A 7118-nucleotide genomic window follows, 5' to 3' on the forward strand; every position below is an offset into this window, starting at 1 on the left:
GATCAATTTATGTAAGCCACTTTGGCTCTTAGTCTCCATTTATCTACTTTTAAAGGCCTTAAGACCTTTAAAGAGTGAGGGAGGATATGCTCAGAAAAAGTAAGGTCTAAGACAACAGAGGTCTTCTCAAGGAGACCCCAAGGATACACCTGCCAGGTCCTTCCCATGGTGATTCAGCTCTTAGAATTTGTAAAATCTTAACTTCTGGGACCTGGAGGCTGAAGCTTGCTTCTACTTCTGTGAAAGCCTGCTTCTCCAGCTTGGTTCAAACTGACCAATGAGAAAGGTACCTGTGGGCCAGAACGTTTTGACTGGGGATAAAAAGAAGACTGAGTCTGTCAGGGAGCATGGCTGTTTTGAATTCTTCTGTGCCTCGCTCTGCCGGCTGAAATAAAGCCTTTCCTCTTATAAACACAGTGTTTGAGTGCTCTTTCTCTCCATTAGGCCTCGTCCTTCTGCAACAAGAGTATCAAGAAAACTCTTTGGAACTCGAACATAAAATTCACAACAAATGCTCAATTATTTGATCCCTTCAAGCACCATATGAGGTAGGTGGTATTGAGGTTGATTGGATGGCATGAAGGTGCCAAGACTAGTATAAGAAACCATGTGTGAGGCCAATGTGTTTGGGGCCACATGTAAATGTCACCAAAGCCTTCTGGAACAACTTATAAAATAAGAATGGGTGGGAGGAAGCAGAAGACAATTTTACATCCTTGTGATTAGAAAAGAGATCTGAACTAAGAAGAGAGTTCAAATGTCACTGAATAAAGCAGAGGCCTGCAGCCCAGGGAACAGCACTTCTTTAGTGGGCAATAAGTTGTAATGAGAAACTGCAGGCAAGGAAGCCAACAGTTCTTACAGGCAGAGCAACACCTAGTAAAGCAAGCAGCACCTTGTTCTAGGGGAATGGCCAGGGAGGAGTTTGGAAGGGGTTTCCTGATAGGAAAGGCTGAGGTCCTATTGTACAGAAAGGTTGTGTCTGCTCAGAGTGATGAGAGTGATAATGAGTATAACAGTGGTTATTGTGTCCATGACATAGAAAAGGAAAATGAGGCTTACAGACCTCAAAAAGCTCCCCTAAAAAGACAAAAATTGTTTGTTTGGTTTTTATTTACTTTTTGAGACAGAGTTCCATTTGTCACCCTTGGTAGGGTGCTGTGGTGTCACAGCTCACAGCAACATCAGACTCTTGGGCTCAAGCGATTCTCTTGTCTCAGCCTCCCAAGTAGCTGGAACTATAGGCACCTGCCACAACGCCTGGCTGTTTTTTAGAGACAGCGTCTCTCTCTTCCTCAGGCTGGTCTCCAACCTGCAAGCTCAGGCAATCCACCCACCTAGGCCTCACAGAGTCCTAGAATTACAGGTGTGACCCACCGTAACCCACTACAAAAATTGTGTAGAATTTGAACTCAGATCTTCAGGCTTGTAGCTACAAATGAATTTCTTGGCTTCAAAGTTTCCATCTCAAAAATGACATCTGGCGGTGCCTGTAGCTCAGTGGGTAGGGCACTGGCCACATACACTGAGGCTGGTGGGTTCAAACCCAGCCCAGGCCTGCTAAAACAACAACAACTGCAACCAAAAAATAGCCGGGCATTGTGGTGGGTGCCTGTAGTCCCAGGTACTTAGGAGGCTAAGGCAAGAGAATTGCTTAAGCCCAAGAGTCTGAGGTTGCTGTGAGCTGTGGCCCCATGACACTCTACCCAAGGCGTCAGCTTGAGACTCTGTCTCAAAAAACAAAACAAAAACCCTACATTTTTGAGAGGATTGCTTCAGAACTCATCTCCTAATTGGCCATTCCACTGATTCTGCATTGCTTTGCCAAATGAATCCTATGCATAAGGTACTTGACGGGGACACCTTTAGTGAGTACATTGATTTCACCAGATGTATCCCCATTGGAAACAGTTTACTGAGGTCGGAGGATGTAGAAATTACAGACATAAAATTGAAATATCCCCTTTCTTTCTTGCCTGGTCTTTACTTAGTTCTCTTCTCCCCTCACCAGCCCCCTTTGGTTTCTTCCCATTTCATGGACTCTTCTTGTATGTTCCTTTGGTGGGTCTTCACCTCTGCCTGCACCTCTAAATGTTGAGGGCCCCAGGGCTCTGTCCTGAGCCCTCTTTCTTCTGTGTCTCCACACTCTGGGCAAGCTCATCTCATCCAATATCTTTAAAATATTCTTCCCCAGTATTCCAGGTTCATGTACCTGAAGGGGGGTCTCTGAAAAGCAAAAAACAGGCCCTGTCTATTTAGAGCAGTGGTTCTCAACCTTCCTAATGCCGTGACCCTTTAATACAGTTCCTCATGTTGTGGTGACCCCCAACCATAAAATTATTTTTGTTACTACTTCATAACTATAATTTTGCTACTGTTATGAATCGTAATGTAAATATCTAATATGCAGGACGGTCTTAGGCAACCCCTGTGAAAGGGTCACTCAACCCTCAAAGGGGTCACGACCCACAGGTTGAGAACCTCTGATTTAGAGGGACTCTCTGAATAACTGGGAGCAGCCCTGAGGCAACCAGTTAGAAATCAACAAAACAAAGCATAGGGCCACAGAACGTTAATATAAACGTGAACTTCTCTAAAGTTAGAAGGAACTAGAGGGCAGTGGTGCTGGCTGAGAGGGAAATTATGAGAAGGTTGGAGAAGTCTGATGTTGTATCTGAGACTGACTTTAGAATCCACCACAGGTGTCGATCTTGCACCAGGGTCTTATCTCAAGGGTCAGCCAGGACCAGAGTAGGAGATTCTGATGCTCCCCAGGAACACCAGCTTTGAAAGATTTACAGGAGGGTGGAAAGGGGGTCGCTGGGACTATGCAAATTAAGAAGGAGTACCACACTAGAAAAAGGTAGCTTTGAGGCTCAGCGCCTGTACCTCAGCAGCTAGGGTGCCAGCCACATACACTGGAGCTGGTGGGTTCGAACCCAGCTCAGGCCTGCCAAAAAACAGTGACAACTACAACCAAAAAACATCTAGGTGTTGTGAAGGGGTGCCTGTAGTCCCAGTTACTTGGGAGGCTGAAGCAAGAGAATCACTTAAGTCTAAGAGTTTGAGGTTGCCATGAGCTGTGATGCCACGGTACTCTACCAAGGGAGACATAGTGAGCCTCTGTCTCAAAAAAAAAAAAGAAGTAAAGATTTGAGTAAGGGATTGTTAGCTGGTTCTGCCATCCCTTTACTGTTTTTTGTTTGTTTGTTTTTTAAGACAGAGGCTCATTATGTCATCTTGGGTAGAGTGCTATGGCGACCCAGCTCACAGCAACCTTCAAGTCTTGGGCTTAAGTGATTCTCTTGCCTCAGCCTCCCAGTAGCTGGGACTAAAGGCACCTGCCACAATGCCCAGCAGTTGTCATTGTTGTTTAGCAGGCCTGGGCCAGGTTCGAACCTGCCAGCCTGGGTGCATGTGGCTGGTGCCCTAACCACTGAGCTACAGGTGCTTAAAAAATTGTGGGAAATAGTGACAATTGTAGAAAAAAAGGATCCTTGTAAGATTCCTTCTAACTCTGCTGCTCGCACTTCAATAAGTAAATATTGAAGACTTAGTATGAGCAAATTCCTGTGCCAACAGAGAAAGAAGAAAATACTTCTGTCAGTTAACATTTCATAATTCTATGACCTTATGATTCTGAACACCTACATAAGGTATTTTTAAACCTTGGCAGCTACGTTGGGAAGATTTACATGGAGAACCAGGCCTTCTGGAGTCAGAACTTGCATAGATTTCTTTCATCAAAGATTCAGTGCAAACTGGTGCCATTGGGTCAGTTTTAGAGTTCAGGCTATTGCTTTAGCGGGTTCTCCTGGGAGTGGACTGGGTGGTCATGTGCCATTTGGCAGTTTTAAAGGTTCGGGTTTATTCCATTTTATTTTCTGTACATTTCTCTAGGGGATACACAGCCAGATGGTTAATTGCCCTGTCCTAAGCACAGGCACACTCAGAGAAAAGGTGTGAGGAAGGGCCCTCACGCAGCAGGCCCAGACTGTACAGAGTTGGGATTGTTGACCCACTGATTGCGTCTGAAAGGCTTTTCAGCCACACAAAACCCTGGGTTCCCCTATTAGCATATCAGAGGTGGCAAAGTGGTGGGAAATGCTGTAGGCAACAAAGGACTGGGCTCACTGGCATTGTCCCATTGGTGCTTACAGAAGCAGAAAAAATGATAATCAGGCCAGAGCTGCAGTGATGGACAGATGTTGACATATTTTCCTGGGTGACCAATGTCTTCTACTCCCCCATCGCACCACTTGATCCCTTCTCAAGACTGCCCACCCCCTGCACAAGCACAGTTCCTCAGCCAGTACACAAGGAAAAGCCATGTCCCAATCAAAAGCCTCTGTGCAGCTGAAATAAAGACAGTTTGAGCTGTAACTTGAACCACGCCTGGAAGGGATTTGTCATTTTTTTCAGACTTGAAAGTCTTATTTGAAACAGAGCTTGATGATAAATAGGAGAGTCAGTTGCCAGTTACTAATACCATCACAGAAACTGAGTCACTGTTGATGTCACCGCGCTTCTTCGCAGGAGCAGCCATCTTATTATTTTATACTGAAAGGGAGAAAAGATGTTTAGTGGACAAGTCACTTTACATTCTCATTGTCCTAAATGATTTCCCATCTCTGAAGTTTGAGATCAGTGTTCTATGCTCTGTAGCAATGGCTCTCAACCAGAAGCAATTTTGCCTCTCAGGAATACGGGGCAATGTCTGAAGATTATTTTTATTGTCACAACTGGGGTGGGGAGAGGTATGCTCCTGGCATCTAATGGATTAAGGCCAAGGATGAGACCAAAGACACTAACGTGCACAGGACAGCACCTATAACAAAGACTTACTCGCCTCAAAATGTTCAATAGTGCCAAGGCTGAGAAACTGGTCTATAGACTTTTTTGTGGATATAATTTACAAATTCTAATCAAGTCCAATTGTATTGATAAATGGGTACCTGGAGAGACTGATAGCCCCATGCTCACTATATTAATTTTGAATATTGAACAGTTTTAGACAAAGAAAGAGAGCCTATGTTATGATTTTTCATCTGAGGCTGCATCACTGAAAGATTTCATCTAAGCAGGGGGTGTAAAATTTTAGAAAATTGTGTATTGAGCACAGAGGGGTGAAAATTTTCCTACAGGCAGTAATTTGACTTTCTCACAGCCAACAATGTGTCATTTATTTCACGCTCAGCTGAGTCTTAAATATACTCCAAATGGCATAAAATTTGATTGAAGAATTCTTCGTCCTTACTTAGAAATATTTATAACCTCTTAGAAAATGACACACTTGGGGTACACTATATATTGTTCAATTATATACATATAATACTGTATATATAATCAAATTTATGTTTAAAATCACATCGTAGTAAGTTTCTGTTTAAAATTATGTTTGGATAAGAATTTTTTCAGTGCAATATGCACATGTCAGAATCTTTGTAATTACATGTATACACATATACTTATGCCTAGATAGATGGATATATAGAGAGAAATACAGTAGAACTTCCATAGTTGACCACCTCCTACATTGACCATTTCCTTAAGTTGACCTAATTTTCATAGACTGGACATGCTCCATGTGTAATAGTACCCCACACAGACAGTAGGAATATATCTCTATTTTAGTCTTAGCGGGGTGTGGGGTGCGGGAATACCCCAAAATACCTTTGGTATGTAACAATTTAGCAATGATTCATTTCTTAATTGCCATTTTGAATAATAAAATCTCCTGGGGAACTAAGAGCAGCACTGCAGTAAGGAGCAAGAATCCCAGAATCCAGGTAATGTTCTTACTCTAGCTCTTTCCCCTTGATCTCTGTAGGTAAGCCCTTTAACTCTTTCCTGCCTCAGTTTACTCACCTATAAAATGAGAGGGCTTGGTCATGTGATTTCTACTATTTCTGTTCAATTTGGAGAGAAAAATAACTATGAGTGACGATTATACACTTACAAAAAAAGTTAAACAATTTAACATCCATTTTTCACAAATATATGAAGCACCATATGGCAAAATAATACAGAATTTATAAAGGATTTTTTTGCAATTTGTAATTAAGACATAAATTTCATCGTATCAGAAATATGAGTCTAGTGTTTAGGCTACAAGATATTTCTACAGCTAACTCTATCTTATATGGAGGCTAGCACATGTTTCTGTAAAGGGGTCGATAGTAAATATTTTAGGCTTTGAGGGGTGGACCCCACAAAAGAGAGTTGCAAATTTTTTTTTCCAAAACATAATTTAAAAAAATATGAAAAATAGGTAAGGACATGGTTTGATGATCCTTGTCTTACACAAGTAAAATATGTTTGCCTCAGAACAAAATCACTTGCTTTAATATGACAACAAAAACAACGGGGCTAGAAGCTATTGTTATGTGGAGAGATTGAACCTGGGCAATAAAGAAATCTGCAGAGGGCCACACTGGCCCCATATACTGGAGCTGGTGGGTTCAGACCCGGCCCAGCTAAAAACTGCAAAAAAAAAAAAAAAAAAAAAAAAAAGAAGCCTGCTGAGAAAGTTTTCACTCAAGGTTTACTAGGGTGGAGGGGAGAGGGGTCCATCAACTGTGGGATGACAAACTAGTCCCAGTTTGCCAGGGACTTGTCCAGTTTCACCACTGAAAGGTCCTGAGTCCCAGGAAACCAGAATAATTGCTTTTGATTACCATACATCTTTGACTCCTGGAAAGGTCTTTTGCAGGGAAAAATTTAGAATCAAATTGAAAAGGAAAAAGCTTGAAAGGGAAATGCTTTTAGGAGCTTTACCATATAAACAATAGGCAATGATCTCAGCTGAAAACTTTAAAGGAAAAATTTTAAGAGAATATTTTGCAGCGTATTTGCAATATTTTGGGCTTGAGCTCAAATGAGTCTAAACCTGCCTTCCTGTTAACAGTCTCCATCCAACAGGCCATATAGGAGGAAAGTGCTTATTCACAGGTGTGTCAGTTGTTTTGTAGTACAAGTTTATACATCCTCTGGACATGAGAAATGCAGGACATTATGATGAAACACAGCCCAACCTTGTTACTCAGAAGTCACAGGATTTACGAGTACTTCCTGGGTTTGCCTGAGGAGGACATGTGTCACGAAACTAACTGTGAACT

Source organism: Otolemur garnettii, unplaced genomic scaffold (assembly GCF_000181295.1).
Source record: "Otolemur garnettii isolate 467f Iridium unplaced genomic scaffold, OtoGar3 scaffold00065, whole genome shotgun sequence".
NCBI classification, from domain to species: Eukaryota; Metazoa; Chordata; class Mammalia; order Primates; family Galagidae; genus Otolemur; species Otolemur garnettii.